Source organism: Triturus cristatus, chromosome 2_1 (genome assembly GCF_964204655.1).
Source record: "Triturus cristatus chromosome 2_1, aTriCri1.1, whole genome shotgun sequence".
NCBI lineage: Eukaryota > Metazoa > Chordata > Amphibia > Caudata > Salamandridae > Triturus > Triturus cristatus.
This window is the reverse complement of record NC_140581.1, coordinates 1,129,571,501-1,129,597,013: the sequence shown is the minus strand read 5'-3', so window position 1 is coordinate 1,129,597,013 and position 25,513 is coordinate 1,129,571,501. Positions and strand designations below refer to the sequence as shown.

The 25,513-nt window shown below is 44.1% G+C and overlaps 1 protein-coding gene across 3 annotated transcripts in view; it reads left to right on the top strand.

Moving 5' to 3' along the window:
• The window catches only part of ARHGAP24 (Rho GTPase activating protein 24), a 1,422,561-nt gene that overhangs the window by 984,764 nt on the left and 412,284 nt on the right, over window positions 1–25,513 (top strand). Inside the window, exon 1 of one of the 3 annotated variants that reach the window (XM_085636561.1) lies at window positions 18,426–19,177. The exons of the other annotated variants lie outside the window; for them this stretch is intronic. The gene's annotated coding sequence lies outside the window, so the exon portion shown is untranslated. Of the gene's footprint in view, window positions 1–18,425; window positions 19,178–25,513 lie in introns of those variants that run through there. 3 annotated transcript variants of the gene reach the window in all.

Here is a 25,513-nt window from a genome sequence, read left to right as displayed (position 1 = left end):
AATCTTACTTCACTTGAAAAAAAAAAAAAGAAATGCTAAGTGTGCACGACGGTTTGGACAACTCAAAACGGCCCTCCGAACCGTCATGCACACTTCTTATTGCCCACAACTCCTCCTCCTGAAGCTCAGGAGGACGGCCCGGCCCGGCAACTCAGCTACCCAACAGAGTCAACGGTGAAAAAGAAAATGATAATAAAACTATTTTATTATCATTTTCTTATTTACTGTTGCCTCTGCTGGGTAGCGGCAGTGGGGCGACGCTCCTCTGCCATAGTGGAGGAGCCACCCCTGCTGAGGGTCCCTTAAGTAATGAGGATTTAACAGGGAAATCCATCATTCTGGTCCTGAGTCTCGTGGTTATTTTGATTACTCCAGGCATTTGGAGATTTTGGTTCCTTGCGGCAGCTGAAATCCTCACAAAGGCTCATAATGTGCGATTTTACAGTAGCTCTCAGTATCCCATTGGGGACGGTAACTTCCATTAGAGGCCCCATCGGAATTACCGGGGTGCACTTTAAGCTCCTATTTTATGCAAAGCAGTCATTAACCAGCATTTTGTTAACATTAAATAAGGATGCAGGCAACATAAACTGTTGCAAAAGTCATCATTTCTATGTGGATGTGACGAAACAAAAACCTTTACAAACTGCGGAATTATGAAAATTCCTTTCTGTTCAGCTTCTCTGTGTCTATTTTCTCTTCTGCTATGCTTCTGCATAATGATAATACTACTACCTTTTTCTAACTCTGTGACTCATTGAGACTTCTTTTTCTCCCTTAAAGTGTACTTTCTTAATTTCTGCTTATTTCTTCCTTATTTACTACTTCTTTCCCTTTCCTCATGCTTCTTTATCGCTTCATGTTGCCCACTTTGTAGGCCGACCCTTCCAGACAGCATAGCTCTCTGGATGCGAAAGAGATACTGCAGGCTTACCAATAGCATACAGGGGCTTGGGGCCTGCCCCTTCCTTACCAGTGGATGGCTTTCCTATCACTCTCATTTGCCTGCTTCTTATTCATGTCCCAGCGTGTCAATCTGGTTTTTCCCTTCCATAGAGCCTCGCCTTTTTACCGTATTTTTTGATTGGCTGGCTCCTGTGCTGCCAAAGCTTTCTTTTCATGTAGCACTTTTTTATTTTCGTTAAGCATTCCATAAGAGGGCATGTGTTTTACCGCTGTCTCCCTTGTACACTTCTCTCCCTTTGCACTCGCAGTTGCTCTCTGTCACCTCTTTGCTTCTCTGCCCCCACTCCTTTTTGCACTCGCTCTTGTGTTCTCCCCCTGTTTCTTTCATGCCCATTTGCTTCTCCACCACCTGCTCCATGTTTCTCTCTCGCCCATTGCTTCTCCTTGCCATCCCTGTTCTCTATGTTGTTTCTGTCCTCCCAACTGCCCTTCTCTGTCACCCGCTGCTTTTCCTCCCTTCCCCCACCCTCCATGTTGCTTCCATCCCCCCTCCCTCCACGACCTTCTACTCTGTCTCTGATCGCTTATACTCCCACCGCCAGTCTCTATGTTATTTCTGTCCCCCTGCCCCCCATTCTCTGTCACCTGTTGCTTCTCCTCCATACATTGTTTCTCCTCACCTATGCCCTCCCTGGTGCTCCCCGAGCCAAATTGTACCAAAAAAAAGGGTTTGTGCATTTTTTCTTCTATTATGTGCTGACCCAACTCCAATCAAAATTTTTTTTTAAAGCAACTGCATCATTTTGTAGGTGTGCACTGGCTTTATTTTTTTCTTATTTAGCCATGCTGCTCAGCATAGGGGATGCTGTGCAGAATGGCTAAAAACCATTGGCTAAAGAACATTGACTTTGCCAATGATTGTTTCTTTGGTTGTTCCTAACTGATTTATGAATGTCAGTCTTTCAAAATCACTTCCCCAGTATGCAGTTTTTCCCTCTGCTATATGGTTCCTCGGCCATCACTTCTGTTTCTCTCTCTCTTATCATGTTTCTTCTCTTTTTATTCCCATTGCCCTTTTTAGGTCTTGCCTAGCTATTGCGTTTACGCAATCGCTATGCGAGACTCTAGTAAGGGGCATTTCAAAGTGCTCCCAAAAGTGGATTGCATGGCGAGCACGCGCACAATCACGGGCATCGTGCCACCATGCAATCCGTTTGGGGAAGCGCTTCAACCCACTGGCGCCCTCGGCATCGTACTTCAAAGGGTCCGCTCCCCCGCCTGGAATGCGCTCCCCCGCCCCCGCCAAGCGCGCGCGCCACGGTCTGCCGGGCTTGTCTTGTTCTTTTAGTGAGTGAGAAGCGTAGTAGAAGAAAGATAAGATGTTCGTTTCCAGTCACAGATTGTCCACATCCTGTGACATTACTTTCCAAAATCAAAGCAGAAGTGGCGGGCGGAGAATTTTCAGAGAGCATCTCCATGTTTTTTTAACGCCAGCAAAGTTTTACAAAGTTACACTTTTCACACTTTGATAAGTTTACGGGTTCAAGTTTTCTTTCCTCCATGCCACGTTTTTTCTGTGCATCGTGTGTTACTTTTCATTGCAAGTTGGCCTTATATAGAAGTGTTCGCTCAAGTTTACCTCTTACGAGATAAATTGTTGAAAAGAATGGATTATCGTAAGTGTCATGACTTGTAAACAAATTTGGGAAAAATCTCAAACTGTACAAATATTTTGAAGTTGCAAAACACCAACTTCACCAGGGTTGCAAGAAACGACTTGTGCAACTTCCACACCCCTTTTGGGAATACCGTCACTGTCTAAAGGTAGCGCCACTTTGAAGTGACTTTGCCCACACGCTGTCATCTGTGAAAGAGATCAAACAACCACAGACACTTATGGCCCTGCTCGTGAGGCTGAATAAACGTGTGTTGATGGCCGCGGAAGGCTGATGCATCAGCGTTTCAGGGGGCAGAGGGGCCATTGTTTGGGAAATTCCTGCCCTAGGGCTTGGGGCTGGTCATGCTTCCTGACCCAGGGTAGGAAGCTGCATCCATGGATTGTCTCTGTCGCAGGTCCTCCCACCCCGTGACACAGGTGCTAATTTGATGTCTGCAGACCAGCCAGCACGAGCCATGAATTCCAGGCACTGAATTCAGTGTTTATGGTACAGCAAACAGCACATTGATTCACTATCCAGGGGTAGGCGCGGTTGGGTTACGTAGAGTCGCTCAGTGGCTTAGCCAGTGTGTAATGGTCCCTCTGTTAAATGCAGCAATATTCAGGGTTCAGTGCGCCTCTCAGCCGTCTGGGCCCCGGTGCCACTGCACCCGCTGCACCAATGGAAGCAACACCACTGGGCGTGCTCCTTTTAAGTCTTTACTTTTGAACTAAATGTTAATAGATGTCCAACGCTGAAAGGGGAGAGGCTTATGCCCGGTAGTCACATGTATAGCGCCAAACCGCCGTAGGAATAGAAGCTTTGCGCATTATAAACAGGGGTGACAAACATTTAGTTTGACTTTAAATTGTAAATCTGTGCTAATTTGTTTTCGAGTGTGCTCTTCTGCAAGTTCCCTGCTTCCGGTTGCTGTTTTGTCCTGTGTTGGGCCGAGTCACAGCGCTTTGCCTCAGCGAGGGATCCTCCTGTGTAGAAATTTGATTTTACACTGGAGGATGCGTGCCAGGTCTTGCTAGGGCTCCGGGCTAAAACCGGTCTAGGTCTTGCATCAAATGTTCCCTCGATCTCAGAGTATCTGGATATCGCGTGATTGGGGTGTTCTGGTGTGTGAATGGGTCATGTGTGTGGGTGGAGCAAAGATGCCAGCGGACCCATCATATGTAACACATTCAGGAGTGCTTAGCGTGCCTGGGTTCTTGAGCTTAGAGGTAGAAGCGAAACAACAACTCCCAAAATGCAGTATGAGTTCAGTGAAAGAAAGCACTCCCTTACGGTGTCACGTCAGATGTGGGCATTAGGAGGGCATGTACGTGAACTTCGCCTGACCAAGTGCCAGTTCAATTTAATGTTTTTCACATTATTTTCTAGAATTAATGTAGGGGCAATGGGGGGTGTGGACGGTTCAGTTCGGCTATACCGTGCATTACAAATGTGATGCTCATTGCAAAGATGTGGCGTAACGGCTACAGCGGTGGTCCTGGAAGCTGGAGAACCGGGTTCGGGTCTCAGCAGGGACTCAATATCCTGCGATTCTTAATCTCCCTGTGCCTAACAAAAAACAAGCATTTACAATTCAATAAGTCTCGCATTTTCAAAACTTTGACCTATTCGTATTGTAAATGACATTATCTTTTATTATTACAGGTTTTCTAAACATAAATAAAAGGTATTGTCATTTACAAAGTGCAATAGCTCAAAATCTCGCAAATGCGAGACCTATTGCATTGCAAATGCTTGTTACAGTCTTGGATCCATTTATCATACTTACCCTTTCTGTATTCCTGTCCACTTTAATGCGCCTGTTATCTACCTGTCCTTTTACACTCATTAGTATTTGGTTATATGTCTGGAGGTCCTACGGAGTATGAAATGACGCCTTATGGCCATCGCAGGGTGTTAAGGGAGTGGGTCGAGAGTCTGAGAACTACCACCTGTGGTCTAGTGTATGTTCAGGCGTAAGAGATCCGCCACACCTGTACGTAATATCCCTCCCTCGCTCATTGCCTCTGCTGTCACAGGCCTTAAGCAAAATGGTTGCCTAAACTTAACAGTTTCTAACAGATTCCTGAAATTGAAAATGTCACAATGGAAGGGTTGAACAACATATCACATTTGCTGTGTGTCGAGGGGTGGAGGGGCAGTCATCTACCCCACGTTTCTATCATCGGATGGCTTGTTGTTGAATGAAGACTTAGTTACTTTAATGTAAGTCCTTGGCTGAAATGTGCTGATAATGTATGCTATCATTTCCCTAGTTATTATTATTTTGCTCTCTCTTCACACTTGGTTCTTGTATATTATGTTAATTTCTTGCCATTTGTCATTTTGATAGAGCTATCATGTTGCCCATTTCCACGTTTAAGTTGCTCCCCAGTCCAGTTATTTTTGGTTCCTTTGTTTTCTGCTGCTAGCAGTCCTGTTCAAGCCAGAATAGAGAATGTATCCAGATAACTCCTCAAATAAAGTTTTATGGATCATAAATGAGGATATGTCAAGGGTAAAGGTAAAACGTTTGTTAGAAGGTATTTGGTAGTAGTAGTGAGCTTTTGTGGCTAAATACTGATTAAGAAAAATTTCATACAGAAATATACATGCTGACTAAATAACACTAAAATAATATGTTGTAGTAATTGCTATGGTTTTTAAAATGGTAGGTATTTTGAAACAGATCATGCCAAGGGTGATTACTAGGGTCCTGGTTAGAGTCACAGAGAAGCTTATAGGTGTTAAAGATTTACTGTAACCCCCCTTCTTCTGCTTTTAGCAGTTGCTTTTTCTTGTTAGTTCTGGTTTCTTTAGTCTTGCCCCTTCGTCTTCATCTTTCATCAGTTGGTTTGGTCATGTTGTTCTGTTTTTGGTGTGTCTGTGGTTTCAATGTCACTAGGATAACTGTAAACTTAAAAAAACAATGGAATAAGTATATTTAACAAAATTAGCAATTTAATTAGGGTAAACATAAGCTACGTTGGGTAAAAGGGTTAGGGTGAATGTGATTGTGAGGGTTACTGTTAAGGTTAGGTTTTGGGTCAAGATTGGGTTTAGCGTTAAGGTTAGACTTAGAATTAGGGTTAGGGTAAGCATTTAGAATTAAGGATTTAGAGTAGTCATGGGTTAATAGTGTAGGGAAAGATGAACTGGCCAGATTTGAAATTAGCAATCTTGTAGGATAGTGGTTAATTTGTGGGTTGGAAAGCGGTAAGAGGTTGGGTTACAGGTGGGGTTAAGATAGCTGTTAAGGATGGTGCAAACAACAAGGTTGTGGTTAACGTTACTTGAGAAAATATGGCTGTGGTCCAAGAAGGCAGCTTCAACGTTTACAGTGCTAAGATGTGTGTTCCCAGTGGGACCCCAGTATATTCAGATACTTGCATACGTTAACATAACTATCTTTTATCTGTCTTCCGAAATTACAGCCAACGCTACATTTCATGTCATCGAGCTCCCTACCTATGTTTCATAGTTTTTACCCCTCTTCAGAGGCTCGGGCGTACCTTCCTTTGGTGCAGCAGGTTCAGTGGCACTGAGCCCAGAGGCCTGAGGCAATGCCGTCTAAACAGCAATGTAGGCCCCTGAACAAAGCAGTGCACTGGGCCCTGTCTATACAACCACTCACAGGAATACAAATTGTAACAGAATATTTGTGTTAAATTCTGGTCTGCATAGGGCCCATATGCTCGTAGGGCCCCAGGGCAACTGCCCAGCGTGCCTATGCATTAAGACGGCCCTGGCCTGAGGGGCCCACTGAACCCTGATTATTTCTGTATTTCACCGTTCAAACACCGGCCCGATGGCTCATTTCCGGAAAACAGCTATTACAACGCGGCTGTTTCCCCGCAAGTTTTTTACATCGCATGCGTTACAACACATGCGATGTAACAATGCGTAGTCATTACTACGCATGCCATTACATCGCATGTGCTTTTACAACATATGCGATGTAATGGCAATCCACATGGTTGTGAGGAAACTGAGGCTGTTTGTTTCCTCACAATGACGTGCACCATGCACCGCCCCTCAGACGACACTGGAACCAGGAGAGAGGAACCATGAGGAGAGAGAGGTAAGGGGGATTGGGCTTGGGGCGTGGGTTACTTTTTTAGGGTTTAGGGTAGTGTCGAAGAAGTGTTGTAATGTTTGTGTAGTGTAGGGTTGTGTTTTAGGATTTAGGGTAGTGTTAGGGGGTCGTGCAGGGTAGTGTTAGAGTGTAGGGACCGGACTGGGGTTGGGGAGAGGATCGTGCTGGGGGTAGTGTTTTAGGGTTTAGGGTAGTGTTGTGGTGTTTGTGTAGTTTAGGGTTGTGCTTTAGGATTTAGGGTAGTGTCAGAGGGTCGTGCAGGGTAGTGTTACAGTGTAGGGACTGGACTGGTGGTGGGGGAGGGCTGTGCTGGGGGTAGTGTTTTAGGGTTTAGGGTAGTGTTGTGGTGTTTGTGTAGTTTAGGGTAGTGTTGAAGAGTCATGCAGGGTAGTGTTTTATTGAAGGGACCGGACTGGGGGAGGGTTGTGCTGGGGTTAGTGATTTAGGGTATAGGGTAGTGTTGTGGTGTTTGTGTAGTGTAGGGTAGTGTTTTAGGATTTAGGGTAGTGTTGGGGAGTTGTGCAGGGTAGTGTTAAAGTGTAGGAACCGGACTGGGGGTAGTGGGAGGGTCGTACTGTGGGTAGTGTTTTATGGATTAGGGTAGTGTTGTGGTGTTTGTGTAGGGTAGTGTTTTAGGATTTAGGGTAGTGTCGGGGGCGTGCAGGGTAGTATTTGAGTGTAGGGACTGGACTGGGGGTGGGAGGAGGGTCGTGCTGGGGGTAGTGTTTTAGGGTTTAGGGTAGTGTTGTGGTGTTTGTGTAGTGTAGGGATGTGTTTTAGGATTTAGTGTTGGGGGGTCGTGCAGGGTAGTGTTTGAGTGTAGGGACCGGACTGGGGGTGGAGGGAGGGTTGTGCTGGGGGTAGTGTTTTATGGTTTAGGGTAGTGTTGTGGTGTTTGTGTAGTGTAGGGTAGTGTTTTAGGATTTAGGGTAGTGTCGGGTGGTCGTGCAGGGTAGTGTTTGAGTGTAGGGACTGGACTGGGGGTGGTGGGAGGGTCGTGCTGGGTGTAGTGTTTTAGGGTAGTGTTGTGGTGTTTGTGTAGAGTAGGGCAGCGTTTTAGGATTTAGGGTAGTGTTGGGGTTGTGCAGGGTAGTGTAGTGTTATTGTAGGGAGAGGACTGGGGGTCTGGGGAGGGTCATGCAGGGGTACTACATTAGGGTTTAGGGTAGGGTAGACTCACTTACCTTGCAAACTTTTGCCATGAGTATACCTTTACCACGCATGCCTTTGCGTTGTAATGGCATGGGTGGTAAAGTCATAGTCGTGGTTCAATTTTGCGATGTAATGGTATGTCGTTGTAATTGACATCGCGTAGTAATACCCACGTTGTAATGGCATGCGTGGTATTGCTATGCGATGTAATGAGTCATATTCCTCATTTCCTTCCCAGTACACGGGCCTATGATACACTGGATACGCGACTGTTGAGACAAACTCGATTTATCACCAGTTGCCTTCCCTTGAATGCTTTTAAAAGAAATATTGTGAAATCCCTTTATTCAGGCAAAGATGGATTGCCTATTCAGCATCAGTCAGGCCCTAGACGCCCACAGAAAATGTCTGAAGAGAATGTGTTGCTGCTGCTTCTGGCATATATAGTTGTGCAGTATTGGCATCCCGAGAGGCCCTGTGTATACTCCGCAACCTTCACCTCACAATCCTGCCCATATTTTTCTCAATGTTTTGTCACCATCACATACTAGTAGGGTTAAATGGTTTGGGTGATAATAGGGTGAAGAAAAAGATGTTTTTACATTTCACTTCATATCACACTTCTGTCACTTCTGAGCACTTTAAATAACAAAAGTTATTTCCAAATTAATGGTGCTCAGTTTACCATATTGGAAGAAAGGGTGCTCCTGCCTTGCCAGCATTTAACTTCATGAACTTCAGAACTTTGTATTCATCAGAAAAGAGCCTTCAGTCCTCTGAGCCATAATACCAGCTTATGGGAAGGTGACTAAAATATATGTTCCTTATAAAGAACTTCGTCATAAAAAGGTATCATTGTTAGAGGAATTTCTCAGGAGTTCTCTAAGCATGTATATCTTATTAACAGCATTCATTGAATGTTTTCTAGCATTGAGGTTTTTCTCAACGATATACACATAGATTGCTAGGGTTCATTGCATGACTAGCCCCATAGAACACATAGGGTCTCATTACAAGTGGCCTGTAATCCCAGAACTGCCCAGTAGCAGGACTCAATGGCCACGAGTATCACAAGTTGTGCAGGAACATTTTAGGTCCTGTGTTTTTCACCTGGGATACCTATACCATCATTTCTGCACACCAGATTAGTGCCAGAGATATCCATTTTAGCGCAGAAAACTCAAGCTGGGAGAAGGGTGAAACAAAAGAGCACTTGGCAGTGATATCAGATGCTGATGTATGAAACCATAATTTGCTGGAAGGTTGAAACCAGAGGCCCTTTGCAGGGCACCCTGTCATATCAAGTCTCGGTGCGTACCAGCCAGTGGCACAAGATCAGTCTTTCTCCTGTATTGGGAAAGGTCCGTTAGGACGAAGCCGGAATCACGCTGGGCCTTCACAACGCCGGCAACAGAATGAATGCATCTTTAGCACGCAATCATTCTGCACACAAGTCATTACAACATATTGCTTTAGGGGGGCTCAATGGTGGAGTGATGTTGGAATAAAAGTCCAGCACTTCCCTACTGTTGTGCAGACTGGAGTTGGAAAAGTAAATTTAACTATTTTAATATCCAGCACCCCCTTAAGGCAAGACGTTAAAATGACTTGCATGCAGAACAAATGCGTGCTAAAGATTCATTCATTCAAGTGACGAAGTTCCCAAGGCATGCGTGAAAAACACATTGGGAATTCCATCATACATTCTCCTGTAGTGCATCACCCAGGAAAGAAGAGACGGGCCTTATAGGCAGGAGATTCTTTGGATTAGATCTGCAGATAACTGAAGTAAAGATAAAGGCGAGTCAATAGGCTTTATCAATAATGATGTAGAAGATACAAATATGAGTGAAGACATTAACGAGGCAGAGAAGTAAACAAAAGAATTGGCAAAGACAATGCTTGTTATCAAACTGAATACATCTTTAAGCACACAGTCTCTTTAGCTTTAAACAAGATAAGATGATTCCCAATCAGGAAAGGCCTTCAGTTCCATTTAGTTACTGTCCCATCACTCTTCAGTCTGCAATATCAACAATCCGGAAATCACTTGTATCCAAACACCTTTGTTCGTTCCTCAAATCTAGTAGCATTCTTTATAGTACTCACACTGGCTTTTTGCACTAGGGAAGCACGAGGCTTTCCATCAGACCTACTCTAGATGATCCATGCCTTGCATCTGATGTCAGCACTGGGGACAGCCTGTTGGTTGGCTCTGTCATCAGCGTTTGACACTGCCGACCCTCAGGGCCGGACTGGGAACCCAGAGCAGCCCTGGCAATTTTCTCGGACCAGCCCCTGCCTGGCCCCGGAAGACGGGAAATGCATGTTTGCTACTTTTGTCACTGGGGCCGATATTGCAGCACCCCAGTAACAAAACTGAACCCCACCACTGCAAAACCGCCCCCACCTTTCCAGACTCCCAGGGAAACGCCTGATGCATGGTAAGGCCAGTCCGGCCCTGCCATCCCTACTCTACTGCTCAAAGAACTCAATGCATCTAGTGTGGGAAGCCTATTGCTAAACTGTTTTTTTCGTTTCTCTCTAATCATTTTCAAAGAGTGGCTCTGACATCTTTTTCTTCTTTGTCTACTTGGATCTCTTGTGGTATTCCCAAGGATAGAGCCTTTTCCCACCATTGTTTTTTCCACACCTATGTGCATCTCCAAGCTCCATTGATGCTACTCTCCTAACAGATCGCTCCACCTTGCCAATAAGTCTTTAGTGCAAGGGCTTCTCATTAACAAAACTCATTATAGGAGATAATCCCTGTCTTGGCATTTGGAACTCTCTTCCCCTTGAGTTGACATAATTTGTGCATTCCTGTTTTAGACGTAACACCTAGACCGATAGTCTTTTCCAATGCTTGTTTACCAGTGTATATGTAATGCACCAGCAGACAAAATCAAGGGCTGAAAAAACATTAAGAAAGCAAACTGCAATGAATCAAGAAATCCTGAAGTATAGCTTTGTCAATATATAGCATGTGTGACATAATTGAATGTGTGCCGATCGATTCTGCCTACTTTCGTTATTTAAAATACTCAGTTATATTTTGCAAAGCCAGCAGTCCACAAGAGGCGAAATAATACACCAAAAAGTCAACAGCATGAGGTGAGAGAGAACTACTCCTCTGGGCAGCTATTTTAAGTTTATCATGAACAAAGGTGACAAATGTTGGGTGATGAGGGAAACAAAGTCTTGTCTGCTTCCTGATTCTGTGTTAAGCCAAGTCGCGAGCATAGGTCATACAGCCACTGCAATTCAGGAGCGCTGCTGCACCTCACAGGGGCCGGATCCATCACTGTACTTGTTGCAAAGGGGGTTGGAATTTGTGACCAGTCTTTTTGCAACTAGTATTGAATTTTGCTAAATGACCTATGTAGGTTGGTTTGAACAATTCTCTTCCAGTGTGGTGGCGCAGTCTGACCTGCCTCATTAATATTCATAAGGCGTTTCACACATTGTAACTCACTCCAATTGGTGGCCGTCACAGGGATGGTGGAGTTGCAAGAGTCAGCAGACCTTCATATATGTGATTCTTTTTTCATAAAGATTTTTTTTTAAGCAAGGGAAAGGACACCCGCAACATGTGCCTTCAAAATACCATATCGATAGTCACAATCCTATTTTTGGAGTTGTTAAAACTATACCGACTCCTAAAAGAATAGGACACTTTACTCCGCACGCATTTACAACGCGTGCCATTACCCCGCATTTTTTACTCCGCAAAAACTTTTACAATGCAGAGCTTTACAACACATTCCATTACAATGCATTGTCCATTACAACGAAATTTACTATTCTAACTCCACCAGGGTATTGTAATGGGGAATGCGTTGTAATGGTTTGCGGTTTAAAGCACTGTCTTGTAAATGTTTCTGCAGAGTAAAAAATGCGGGGTAATGACATGCGTTGTAATACATGCGGAGTAAAGGACGTTTCCCCTCCTGAAATGGGATTGGTATTTGCCCAAAAACATTTGCAGTTGCAAACTCTGAATCAGCGAGTTTGCAATCATAAAAAAGTTCCGGAAATCTGGTCCAGTGTTCTCACTCAGTCACAGACATTTGTAGAGCTGTGGCGCTGCCTGACAAACTGCCTTCACAAATCAAATTTTGGAATTGAGCTTCATTTGCAAGGCAGCTCAGAGGGTTAAGCACACACTGCTGATTTCTAGTGTGGTCTGCAGGTCATAAAGTCAAGTCCCAACAAAGCTAACTCAGAATTTCACAGTTACATGTTTTGTAAACTGGGTAGTGTTAAATTAGTCACAAGTAAAGGTTAATTATTTCTAGCGTTTAGAGTCAGCAAAAGTGTGGTGTACACACTCTGTAAAAATAAGGTGTTATTAATACTTTACAATAATCACTGTATGTAACAAGCATATCTTGATTGCAAACAATCCTACTGAGAATTACAAACACTTCCTCACGGTGTTACAGCCCTATTGATACTTCTGTACAACCCCACTTCTAACTCTTTAAATTGAATCTCCCCTTTGAGCTCTGCCTCCCCCCAAATTCTTTGGGCCTTTGGATATAATACATGATCCAAGTTAATTTTGTGTGAAAAACATATTAAAATGGACAACAATCAGATGTTCTTAGAAATAATAATACTGCCTTTGCAACACAGGCATTGTGGCTTGATAAACAATTGTAGATCTTTGATTGGATTGGTCAAAGCAGTCCATGATTGACTTCTACCATAAACTCGAGGAAGGTCCACAGCTCTTACCAATTGACCCCAGATTTTCCCTCAGTCCATACAAATGATGTTCTGTGAGTAGCATGGTTATTATTTTTACATGACTCTGTTGGCGCTTGAGGTTTCCCCCCATGAGTTTGTAATTACTAGCTTGGTCACATTTCCATTTTGTGTTTTGCCAAACAAGGGAACCCAAATATTTGGTCAGCGACATTTGGGCACAGTAATTTTACATGAACAATGGTCCCTAACAACAAGAATGAATGAATAAAATAATATAAACATGCAATGAGGTCAATATAAAATGTTTGTTAATCAGGACAAACGATTCTTTAATTATTTTAATAAAATTAATTGCACACAAGGAACATATAAGTGGGGACACAATTTGTCATGAGAAATAAAAAACAAAAAAGAAAAAGGCTCAGGCATGTACAAAGGCTCGGAGTCCAATGTGTAGTTATCCAAGCAAATTCAGAATTATCACACCATAGTACAGTATAATAAACAATACTGAAAGTATCAAGGTGTACAGAGTGTGATAATTCTGTATTTGCTAGGATAACTACACATTGGCCTCTTCTGGTTTTGCAGGTAGCTGTAGTGGGGGGATTTCCAAGGCAGTAATAGGCATCCAGAACTATATAAATCAGAGAAACACGACACGCTTGTCAAGAATTCCCATGGGGTCTTGTATGTAAATAGACAGGCAAACACGTTGATGAAGGAAGTTGAATCTCTTTGTATGTCCATTGCCATTAACTCATTGTGGTCACTGCTCTGTATGTATGAATTTGGTGCATTGCCATTGAAATGGAATTGCTCCTCCAGTAGAAAGAGGATGTGGTTTAGTTGCCTGAGCTGCCAACTTCAGAGCCGGTGGGAACCAAGTTCAAGTCTCTGGGTCAACATCCTGTGATTCTGGGTAAATCACTTATTCTCCCCATGCCTACAATTCGGCATCTTGAGACCCTCATCGGTGATTTGCCTTGCCTTACAAAACCCAGATTTGTTTAGTAGCACAGTGTTGTTTTTTTGGCATGATTTGCCTGCAAGTGTATAATGGGGTGTACGGTCATCTGCATAGAATGCACCTTGGTGCACTATGTATATCTTTTCATAACAGAAATGAAAAACATTTGGGCCACTTGTGTGTGTGCATGTCTGTGTGTGTGTTTGTATCAAGAATGGTCAACATACCAAGCATTTGTTTTCTTTTTAATGGTGTGCATTTAAGAAGTCTTAAAGGGAACTATTTCAAAGAATAATGGATATATCTGTTGTTCGAGGGTGTTATGCACATACATGTGGAACTGTTGTACTCACATTTTCATTCATTTGCATGTTTTTAACACGTCATATTTGTGTTAGTGAATGTCTTTCAATGTGAGTTCCGTGTTTGGCTCCACAACACTGGGACAACTATAAATATCGCAATTTATGGAACTGAGTGTCTGCCTTTTAGGAATGCACTGTGGCACTTTACATGCCTAAGGAGAGCATTGACGACCTTAAGTTGAATGTGGCAGAATGTCAGGTGTTATTTATCACATGCCAGTGTCTTGGCATACTGGAATTACCCTTTTTTCTGTCACTCTCATAATGTTTTGATTTGGCTGGATATCCCCCTCCTTCAGTGCCAAGAGAATGGTAGTTGTGGCTATGGGACAATAGTGCATGTCTGTTCAATATTTCATGGGCAATCTTGTTTAATCATTTCAGTCTTGTACTGTAGAGCCTTACTCCTTCCTCCGCCTTGTAGTACTGCTTCAAATGTGTTATCTAAGCTCCTCTTCTTCTGGTTCCTGCTGCCTGGTATTTAGGAGTATAGGTATTCCTAAAGGGTTAGGAAGTGTGCTAAAACAGTACCAAGAGTCGCCTGTTTGTGATTGTGGTATTGACACACATTTGTTGCACTAGAGGCAAAGCTACCACTAATTTTGAAGTTGCGAAAATATTCTGCACGTAATTCAATAACATTTGCCTAGTTTTTCCTACTTTAATTGCAGCTGAAACATTAAATAATTTCTCAAGCAGAATTATCTCACGCGATTTTACCGCTTGCAGCCATATCGCCCACATTTTCCAATTCTTAAAGTCGACAGATTCAGTAAATTGATGGCATAATTCTGATTTTACACGTTTTCGTGTTTTCTACAATAATCTGAATGAGGGCGAAAGTTTTTCGTAACATAGCTTTGCAATTTTTAATGCCCAATTCAAAATGTGACCTTTTGTCTAGGCTAAAATTATATGAGGCCTGCATCATTTTACGCTTAAAATGGAAGTGGTGGACTTGTTTGGAGGTTTGAGACTTCAACATCTCTCTAGCTCCAGTGACAACGAGAAATGGCTCACTTACCTACAGCAGGCACAGATATTATTTATGCCAGATGTTTCCAAGTTGTACAAAAGGAGACGTTCATCATATCTTCATGGCCCCTAGTCACAATATCAGCTTTTAATTACAGTAAGTCCGACAGAGCTTTACAAATGTATGTTAGCAGAACAAATCTGGTGTTTCGAAAGATAGATAGATAGATAGATAGATAGATAGATAGATAGATAGATAGATAGATAGATAGATAGATAGATAGATAGATAGATAGATAGATAGATAGATAGATAGATGTAAAATATGTTATTTTGAGTGAGTGTAGAGCTAACCAGATTCACTCATTTAGTATGCATTCAGTGGCGTAGCAAGGAAGCGGCGGGGCAGTCCGCCCCAGGCGGCATGAGTTTTGTGGGCTGTGGCATCCTTCCCGCTATTACTTGCGACCGTCACAGGGCGGCGAACGCAGGAATCGCCAGCATCCCCTGTCTTACATGCGCTCGCCACTGGGTGGCAAATGCAGGGACCACCACGGGGGGCAAAAGATCTAGCTACGCCGCTGTATGTATTTATTACTAGGCCTGGGTGAAAATTTTGTTCCGTTCGCGGAAATTGCGATAATTTGACATTTTCGCGTTCCGCGGAGAGCGCGAAAATTTCAAAATTTCCGCTTTCCGCAGCTTGGCAATAATTTGTTTCTTGCTCGCGCTGTAAAATAATACATTCTCGCGCGCGTGCGATCGCCTTACCTGAATCCCTGCGTTCGCCGACAAGTTTTCTTGATCCGGTCGCGTTCTCCATGAGATGTTGTATTGTTTTTAGCCATTTGCGCTGTCTCGCGACAGTTCACGCCCGCAGTGATGTCATGCGTCGCGCGATCATGTCTTTCATCTCGCGATCATGCACCGCAAGACAACTCAAAACAAGATGGCCGCGCCCGCGAGCAACCACATGGGTAAGTTGGCGACCCGCAACCATGCAGAAAATCTCGCAAACATGCGGGAAAAAAACTTCCGCATCTTCGCGATATTTCCGCTTGTTTGCGATAATTTTAAACATTTTCGCGATAATTTGCGGAAGTGGATTTCGCAAATTCTGCCCACCCCTATTTATTACAATGGTTGAGGAAAGAGGGGGGCGGCATGATTCTCTCCTGGCTTCACCTCTCATGGCCCCTCCGACCCCTCAGCAATAGTAATAAATTCCATACCACTCTCCGTACATCTGCATATGCACAATTTAAGCCATGGCAGTGAAAAACAAGCATTTACAATGCAACGGTCTCGGCATTGTTAAAGTTAGAGCTATTGGCATTGCTCATGACAATGCCGTTTCTTTAAATGTTTTAAAAACAAAAACATAAACAAAAATAATGTCATGAGCAATGCCAATAGCTCTAACTTTACCAATGCCGAGACCATTGCATTGTAAATGCTTGTTTTCTTTGGGAAGTGGGGAAGGTGTGCTGTCTGCCTGCTATCACTGTGGCGGCGCTGGTCTGCTTCCAGCGAACAGTTGTGAACACAACATTGTAATTTATATTCGTGGTAGCGCCTGTGGCTTGGGAAAATAAACATCCCGGATGATCAGTGTTGTTATAATTTTTGTAAAAAGTTTTTGCACAAAGGTTCTTCTTATCTCTACAATTTTTTATTTTTTGTAAGGATTTGCCGATCACCGTTCCACCAGACACTAGCGTAATAGAAAAACTCTTTTTAACGAAAGGGAGAGGCTGAGGGTAAATAGGAAGAACGGAGGGTGTCTCATAGTAAAAAGATAGGAAGTGCATCTTCCGAAACCAACAAAATGTAAATGTGGCCAAACAAATGTGCTTACAATGTTCAGGGGAGACAAGTTCATCAGCAAGGTTTTTTTTAAACTTGTGCCTTGTGAAAAACAGCATCCCGGATGCTTAGTGTTGCATAAAAATATTTTTATTTTTATTTTTGCGCTAAGTATCCAACATTATTTCAACTTTTATTGATTTTAATTGAAGTAGCCGATAAGCGTACCGGCAGACACTGGCAAAAAGTACACCGCTATATTTAGAATAAGTGGGCAGGGTATGCAGGCATCTCGGAAATATACAGATATATGGGGGGGGCGCAAGGGGAAGCCAGGAAGAAGGCTGCACTCTTGCATTGGTATCACGTCCTCAAACTGTCATACCTGTAAACAAAAACAAATTACTTCTTCTCAGCTGTGCCTGCTGACTAAAGCCACACAGTGCGTGCAGGCCTTTGAAGTGAGTCGCGCCATTTAAGTGATTGTGAATGTGAGAGAGAAAGCAGAATGCTGCTGAGGAAAGCAGCTTCCAAGGCTAAAGCAAACAATAAGCTCCGGAGAGGACAGGGTGAGGAGAGGTGAGGAGACCAGAACAGCAGCCGGACGCATGGGGAGCGGACGAGCACACCACCGCCTTTCTCCGAGGCAGGCAGAAATGCCTCGGAGAAACGCAGCGTCCTTTTCGGATTCGGGGGCGTGTTTTGCTGTTGTCTCCTCCTTGAGACTTCTCGCAAAAAACACGCCCCCCGATCCGAAAAGGACGGGGCCTAAATGGAGTGACTGACCTCTTCTCCAGTGGCTGGCCAGCATTTACGAGGCCAGCCAATGGAGAACAGGGGAGAAGAGGGGCTGGTTCAAGCCCCTCTTCTCCAAGTCATTAAATCTCCGACTTCCGGTTCTGCCTTTCGGCAGACCGGACGTCCTCGACCTAAAAACATGTGGCTCATTCGCACATGCTGTTTAGATTAACTGTACTAATAAAGCCACATTCACATATTTATAACTTCAGCTCAAGGGTTTCCCGTCGGTTTATTATCAAAGTAATACTAATTGACATCAGAAAAATACTGCTTACTCCCTTTCAGTTTGCAGAGTGCTATAACTTTACACAGGGGAAACGGCTCTCCTAAAAGTCACATCTTTAATGTGTTTTTTATATCTTACTGCACAAATATAACTCCCTGCATACTTCTTTTTGGTTAAAAATCTTTAAAAAATAACAAATAAATGCACATGGAAAATGCCATGGCATAAAATATCCACGTTGCTGTATAGAGTGTAATGAAATGTATTTACATTGTAAGGGGGAGACAGCTGCACCTAAAAGGATGTGACGTTAACTCGTGTCATCATTCACAACGTGGACGAACAATTCCCTCAACTGCTGACTAACGCGCAGGGCACCGGGGTCGGTCTCGGCAATGAATAATTCGTCTTGCCCAGGGAAGTAATGCACTAGCTATTAAGGCCGCGGAGTCAAATGCCTTCATTTACAGAATAGCCTATTTTTAGCCTACTGACGAATCCCGGTTCCTCTGTGTAAAAGCTCTTCTTCGCAGCCGTCCTTTTGCTCAAAAGTGCATCATCAAGGAAATATGTAATCTCCCGTCACATGAATTCCCAGCGCCTGAGAAATAATACCGCTAATCGAGACAAGACATTTGATGAGAATAAAATCGCTGGATGTAATTAAGGTCCTCAATTTGCATGATAAATGCTTCCCTCTGACTCGGGCTGGTGACACCGCATGGAAACTTTTCCCGTGCAGTGCTCCCGATGCTGTGCCTTAATAAGGCTCCACTAATGCGCCGGTCATAAATTTGTGCTTCTAAGAGGCTCTCTCTCCCCTGCGCCCTTGGGAAAGGCGAAAGCTGGACGGGTTTGTCGCTAATGCATGCCTGGGCTCTCGGTGCGCGAGGACGGCGCCGCTGGAGACGTGTGCTGGGTCCGAGGGCGCACCGCGCGCGCGGCAGCTGAGGAGAGACCCGTCTCCGCTCCGCGCGGACACCGCTTCTCGGCGACCACATCCTGCCCTCCCCGGCGCCCTCGAGCTGCCCATGCTGTGAGGTGCAGAGCTCCACGACGCTTCAGAGGAGCGTGTCTCTGGAGGATAGGCGGCCTTCTCGCACCATCGCCCCTCTCTCTTCAGCAGTTTGTGACCTTGTTCAGCAGCACGTAGCACCTGAAGCTCTTTCCACGAGTGCACTTTTGTGGCGGCTGTGCTGTGATTTTTCTGGGCGATGGAATCGTGAGGGGAATGCTGTGCATGATTCGAGAAGTGCAACAGATGCAGGGCTGGGAGTGAGCCTTCGGTGCGCGGCTGGGAGTGAGCCTTCGGTGAAGGGCTGGGAGTGAGACTTCGGGGCAGGGCTGGGAGTGAGACTTCAGGGCAGGGCTTGGAGTGACCCTTCAGTGGAGGACTCGGAGTGACACTTCAGTGGAGGACTGCGAGTGAGCCTTTGGTGTAGGACTGGGAGTGAGCCGCCTGTACAGGGCTTGGGGTGAGCCTTCGGTGCAGCTGACTCTCTGCCCAAGGTGAGCACCTGCATGTTCTATGGTATCTTTTGTTTCATGTCTATAGACCTTGAACACATTCAGCGGATATATGGAGTGTTTCGATTGTACTTTATTGTAATTGAGTTTATATAGCGCTTGTTTACCTGACGAGGCGCTGAAGCACTTTGCAACAAGTAATATGAGAATCTCAAATCCAATGTTAAGAGGCTAATATCGCAGTTATTCGTTATTTTTGGTCTGTTGGGTTGTTTTTCTGCTGTCAAGGAAACCATTCCACACATGTATTCCAGTTTTGTGGTGGTAGATTGTTTGAGTGAAACATGGATGGCTTTGAGAAAATTCCCTGTGTCTCTGAGATTCTGTCTGAAGAGCATAACCTCCAAAATGGATGAATGGGCCCATACGCAGAAATTTCCAGGTATAACAATCTCCTCAGTCAACAACCACATCTTGAGGCTACCCAGTCATGAGTCTATCTTCCGGACTCATCTTGAGAGTTCTTATGCATGACCATCTCCTGATGACTGAACCCCAACAGTTCTGGGACCAGCCTGTCTCCACAAGACCCAAACCTATGAGTTTCCAGACATGCCTGACTGCACCCTGAGGGTTCCCAGGCATCCAGGTGTCATCAGAACTGACCTTTCAGAGCGAACCAGGCCCGTCTGTCTCTATAAGACTCCTATATACTGGTTCATGAGTGCTCCCAGGCCCGCAGGTCTCTCTAGAAGTCATATATACTAGCCCAACGGAAGCTCCCAGGCCGGTCTGTCTCTGGGAGTCGTATATACTGGTCCATGGGCGCTCCAAGGTCCGCCTGTCTCTCTAGGACACCCTTATATGTACTGGTCCACAGGAGCTCCCAGTGCCTCCTGTCTCTCTGGGACTCACCTATACTGATACAAAGGAGATCCCAGGCCCGCCGGCCTCTCCAGGACAGAACCCTACTAGTTTCTAGGCATCATTGTCTCCTCATGACTGTACTCTGAGATTTCCAGGGAATGCCTATTTCCTTCGACTAAACCCTTCCAGTTCTCAGACATGTCTGTACACCTAGCATCGTACCGCAAGAGCTTGACTCAGGGGCGCAGCTTCCGTAGGTGCAGCAGGTGCAGTGGCACAAGGACACAGAGGCCTGAGGTGACCTCTGAACCCTGATTATTGATGTATTTCACAATTAAAACAGCAGCCAGGCTTCGAGTGTCTTCATTGCACTAGAGCCCATGACACACTGGCTACGCCACTGGCTTGATTGGCTGCTGTCCTGTCGAAGAGAGTGATTTACTTTATCAACTTGCAACTTTTAGCTCCCAAATCATATGGTTAGACAGGAGGCCTTTGACAGGCCCGTGCCAGCCTTTGAAGCGAGCCCTTTGTGGAACAATGCGGTGTCCTGGCATGCGCCGCCTTCAAAGGCTGCACGCGCGGGGCAAGCAGCAAGACGACTCAAATTACACCTGGCTTTAAGTCTTTGCTTTCTGCTTGTTATTCGTAACTTAAATTGTAACATAAGTCTTGACGCTTTATTTTCACAAGACCAAAAGGAAAGAGCCCTGTGAGTTTCGAAAATATAACTTTAATGTGGCTTTAAGTGGTCGTCTTTAACAGCTGCAGGGCTGGAAGCTTGCCCTCTCCCTATTATGTGGTATGGTCTAATCTTTTGCTTCAATGTCTTCTTTTAATGCCTGCTTTCTAAAAGAATACGTGCTGGAGATGAAAACTTTGCTGGAAACCTGATGTCCCTGTCTCTTTATCTCACTCTTTCAGTTTCTTTTCAGTCACTGTTTTTCCGTCACCCTCTTCCTCCTCCTTTCCCGCTCTTGTTTGTGTTTATCTCTCACTTGCTCTGAACAAAAGTCTGTGAAGGAATAATAAGTGGCAGTCCCCAAAAATGAGTTGTGGGCCTCACCTGCAACTACAAGCTCAAATTAAGCAGTGCCTGGCTCCTTTTAAATGTATTGCTCTGGAGCATAGAAATTTGTTATCTGCAAAACAAGACACCCGTCTGTCTTTTAGCTGGAACAAATGTATATATGTGTTTTTTAAGTCCCACTTAGTACTATGAAGATCCTTTAGTGTAAGCTCGCACGATTTTTTGCAGAAAGATGAAGTAATGGTTTCAGGGTCACACATGGTGTCAGCTTGGAAGTAGTGGGTCTTTGTTTCACAGGCACATCACAGGATTTATGACGAGTCAGTCTTCGAAGTGAAGGATGACATACAGTGTTTTATGTCGGCAGGGCCGGACTGGGAACTCAAACCAGCCCTGGCAATTCAGTTGGACCGTCCCCGGGGGTTAGGGAGTGTGCTAGTGAGAAGCACCGCTGCTGCTTTTGTAACAGAGGGGCAATATTGCAGCACTGTTGCCAAACCAGCCCCCAATAACAAAACCGGCCCGCACCATTAAAAAAAACACTCCCACCTTTCCGGCCCAATGGTAAAGTGCCCGGTGCCCGCTAAGCCCAGTCTGGCCCTGTATATCAGTGGTATTTTAACTTGTCAGCGGTACTGGTCGGCTCTCTTAAACATATTTGCACCTGTGGTATTTTAATTTATCAGTGGCATTGGTGAGCTCACATAAACAGATTTGTGTGTGCGGCATTTGAGTTTTTCACCAGGAAATTGGATAGCTCTTCATTTTAGCTTCACATCACAGCATATAATGTTTTGGTAATTGTTGCTCGTGGTGTTTCACTCAAAAGGAAGCAAGTTCAAATACTATTGACCGATCAAATCTCTGTGACAGTCAAATACCCCCAAAACAAAAATGTTTTGGTAGTCCAACCCTTGGCCTTTTTGATTTGTTCCATTTAGTTAGCCCGGGTTACTTAGATTGCACCAGTGTTAAGAAACAACATTCCTACGTTAATGCTGGCCAGCTATCACAAAACTAACATAGACAAAGACAATAGGTCTCAATCAATCAGTCAAGCAAAAAAAAAATTTTCACCGAATTGTAGATGTCATAAAAGGTATTCTATACAAATAATCATCCTCCATAAAAAATAATTGTCAATTAAATACACATAATTGTATAAAATTGATAATAAAAAAAGTCTAAAAATGGTATAATACATAAACTCTAAGAAGAAAAAAAAAGGGAGGAGTTCATAAATAGATGTTTACATGCACAATTAGACCCCTGTACCCCTTTACTTCCTTATATTAGAAACTCCAGACAAATTCTCCGCTTTTTTAGAGCAGCCCACAGAAACGAGGCCATACAAAAACATATAAAAGGGTCAGGTAACGACTGAAGATAATAAAGGGCTGGTCGACATTGCTTAAAATGAAGTCTCTGAGAGGGAATCCAAATTCACTGCATCAAAAGAACAGGGAATAAGGGAAACCCATTGGGTTTTTAAAAAGAACCCTCACCCACCAACCTAGTAGCGCTCAAACCACTTCCTGGTCCTGACGAAAGCCTATCAACTTACAGTGCAAAGGCTGAAACATGTAGACCATTCCTGGTACTGAAAAAAGCCTATCAACTTACGGTGCAAAGGCTGAAACATGTAGACCATCACAAGGATATTCTAGACCAATTCAGTCCTAATAATATCTGCCTCTTTTTTCTTTTTAATCTTGTCCCAGGATCTCAACAATAAAATACTTCAGGCTTGAAGGAGGATCCTAGAGACTATTTTAAACCATCACACTGAATTCACGTCAATCACAAAAAACCACCTGCTCCGCTGTAATCGGGCGTCGAAGCACACCTGGTATGCACTTGGCACCCTAGGCGGGATCCCACTGATGAAGCATGCCACCAACTAGGTTGGTGGTGAGGGTTCTTTTTAAACACCCAAAGGGTTTCCCTTATTCCCTTGTCTTTTGATGCAGTGAATTTGGATTCCCCCTCAGGGCCCGTCCCTATTGATGCTTTGTATTGTTTTCTGGGGAAGAGGACGTAACCTTTCTTTGTTTATGCTAAATTTAAGTCTCCACACAAGTGGTAGAAGGCAAATAGTTCTTTCCTCAATACACAGCTTACAGAAAAATATAAAATGAAGGTTGCATTGGGGAGATCGTGCATCACATGGACAGACAGAGAGTGCATCGGTAGAATAGATGTTAGATGGATAACCTAGTGTAAGAGAGATATATTTCAATTGAATTCTCAGTAATACATATCTATGTTGGCGGTTCATAACAAAGGATCAATAAGAGCCCACAGTTTTATCTATGCTAGGGGCTAAATTATATTGTTTGACCATATGCTTATTACAGTTATGCATCCATCTGTCTCTTCCCAGTTTATCTAAAAATTAGGCCTTCAGTTCCTTTCTTGAGATGGTTAAACATGTGTTGGGGTCCTCACAAAATGTATATAGGCCAATTGACTGAAGGTTGGATTTAATATACTCGAGCCATTTTATCATACTCATACTATTCAACCTTATGCAATCCTTCACAATATCTTTAGTTAGTTTTAGAGATTCCTTTCTCCAAACTGAGTGCCATAATAATATCGGTGTAATACGAAACTTATCCGAGATATACGGCACATCTAACTCAGAATGGCAGTTACAGGTGGAGCATGATTGTGGGACACCCACCTACCTTTTCAGGATGCTGTCCTCTATTTGTTGTTAAAGAGATATGTCAATCATGCCCCATCTCACTGCCCCATAGGTGGCAACAGATATTGTTTTAGCCTTATAAATCTTCTTTATTGTGTCTATTGGCTTGGATCCAAGCTTTTTTATGAAACAAAAAACGTCCCCAATTCTCTTTTCCATTGAAAAACGCCTATTAACCACCATATTTTGCCTTTAATTTCTGGCATCATCTAAAACCCCTAGGTAGGAAAAAGTATCCAGCACCTCCAGCCTTCTTCCTTGTATAATCAATCTTGGTTGTTTCTTCTTTATAGGACCAAAGGACTTAGACTCATTTACTCGCAGGTCCAGAATATTCATGAATTGTACGTACTCCTCTATGAGACGCTGCAAAGGGTTGCCAGTTCATGCTAGCAACACTTCATCATCCGCATAGAGGATTATCAGGACAGCTGTACATATGGGAGAGAGCAACACAGAGAGATATGGGGGAGGGGGAGAAGCAGACGAGTGTGAGAGAGAGAAAAAAATGAGCCACAGAGCAACATGAGTGTGGGGGGTCAGGGAGCAAAGAAAACAAGAGCAGCTCGCGGGAGACTGCAAAATGGAGCGCACTGAGGGAGTGCAGGGGTTTGAAGAAGAGAAGCAGCACATTAGGGAGATAGCTAGAATACACATTCATTCTCATGGAGTGTTGAAAGAAGAAAAAAAAATGTTCCCAAATTGTGAGCAGGAGAAGGGCACAAGTAATCTTATCAAAAAGATGGGAAAGAGGCTATGCCCCAGGGAGGGTCAAACAGGAGAATGGGAAGACAAGCTTTCAAATAAGAAGCAAGCAAATGAGAGTGTCACTGAAGCCAGCCAATGGCAAGTAAGGGCGGGATCTAAACCCAGTGTAAGGTTTTGGCATGTCCACAACAAGTCTTCGGTCTACAGACAGCTAAGGCTGGCTGGTGAGTGAGAACTAGACCTGTGTCTAGATGGTTGACACCTTGGCCGGTTTTTACTGAAATAGCCAATATTTTTCAATGGAGGCCAGTTGAAAGAAGTGGCAGCCCTAATGTAGTTTCTCCATTCGTCAATGAGTGCTAATGGCAATTTAAACAAGCATTGAAAATGCAATAGGTCTCGCCTTTGATTAAGTTAAAGCCATTTGCTTTGCTAATGGTATTGTATAGCAAAGCAAATGGCTTTAACTTAATAAAAGGCGAGACCTATTGCATTTTCAATGCTTGTTGACACTGTCATAAAGCATTTCAGCCAAAAGGCGAGGGCAGTGCTTACATATTAATGCAATTAGATGAGGTATTGATGACTTTTAAATGACAAACTCTAACTGTGGGCTTCAATTAAAGGAGACAATGTATAATGAGGGAAGGGCAACTAACAGATGCTAATGCCCTGCTTCACGACGACATGTGTCACACAATATTATATCTTATTTAAAATGTCTTGCTGACTGCAGTGTCACCCACCTTCCAAGAAGCGTCTGCGATCGTTTACTCCTCGAGGAGGGAAAAGATCAGAAGGCGGGAGGGATCTGTGGATCGTTGGCAGTGGTCATGGTAAGAGATTAATCGCAGGACGGCGAGCCCGGCCCTGCAGGTTTAAGGGCCCAGACAACGAGCTCTTTCTTCTCCTCTGTGCTGCTGACAGCAGCGATGAAGGATTCGCCCTGGGAGTCCAGAGGGAACAATGTGCCCCGCCGGGGAGCGCAGATGATGGGCTGAAGGCAAAAGAAAACATGCATCATCTTGAGCGCTTTGATTTACCTAAACTCTAGGCCCCCGGT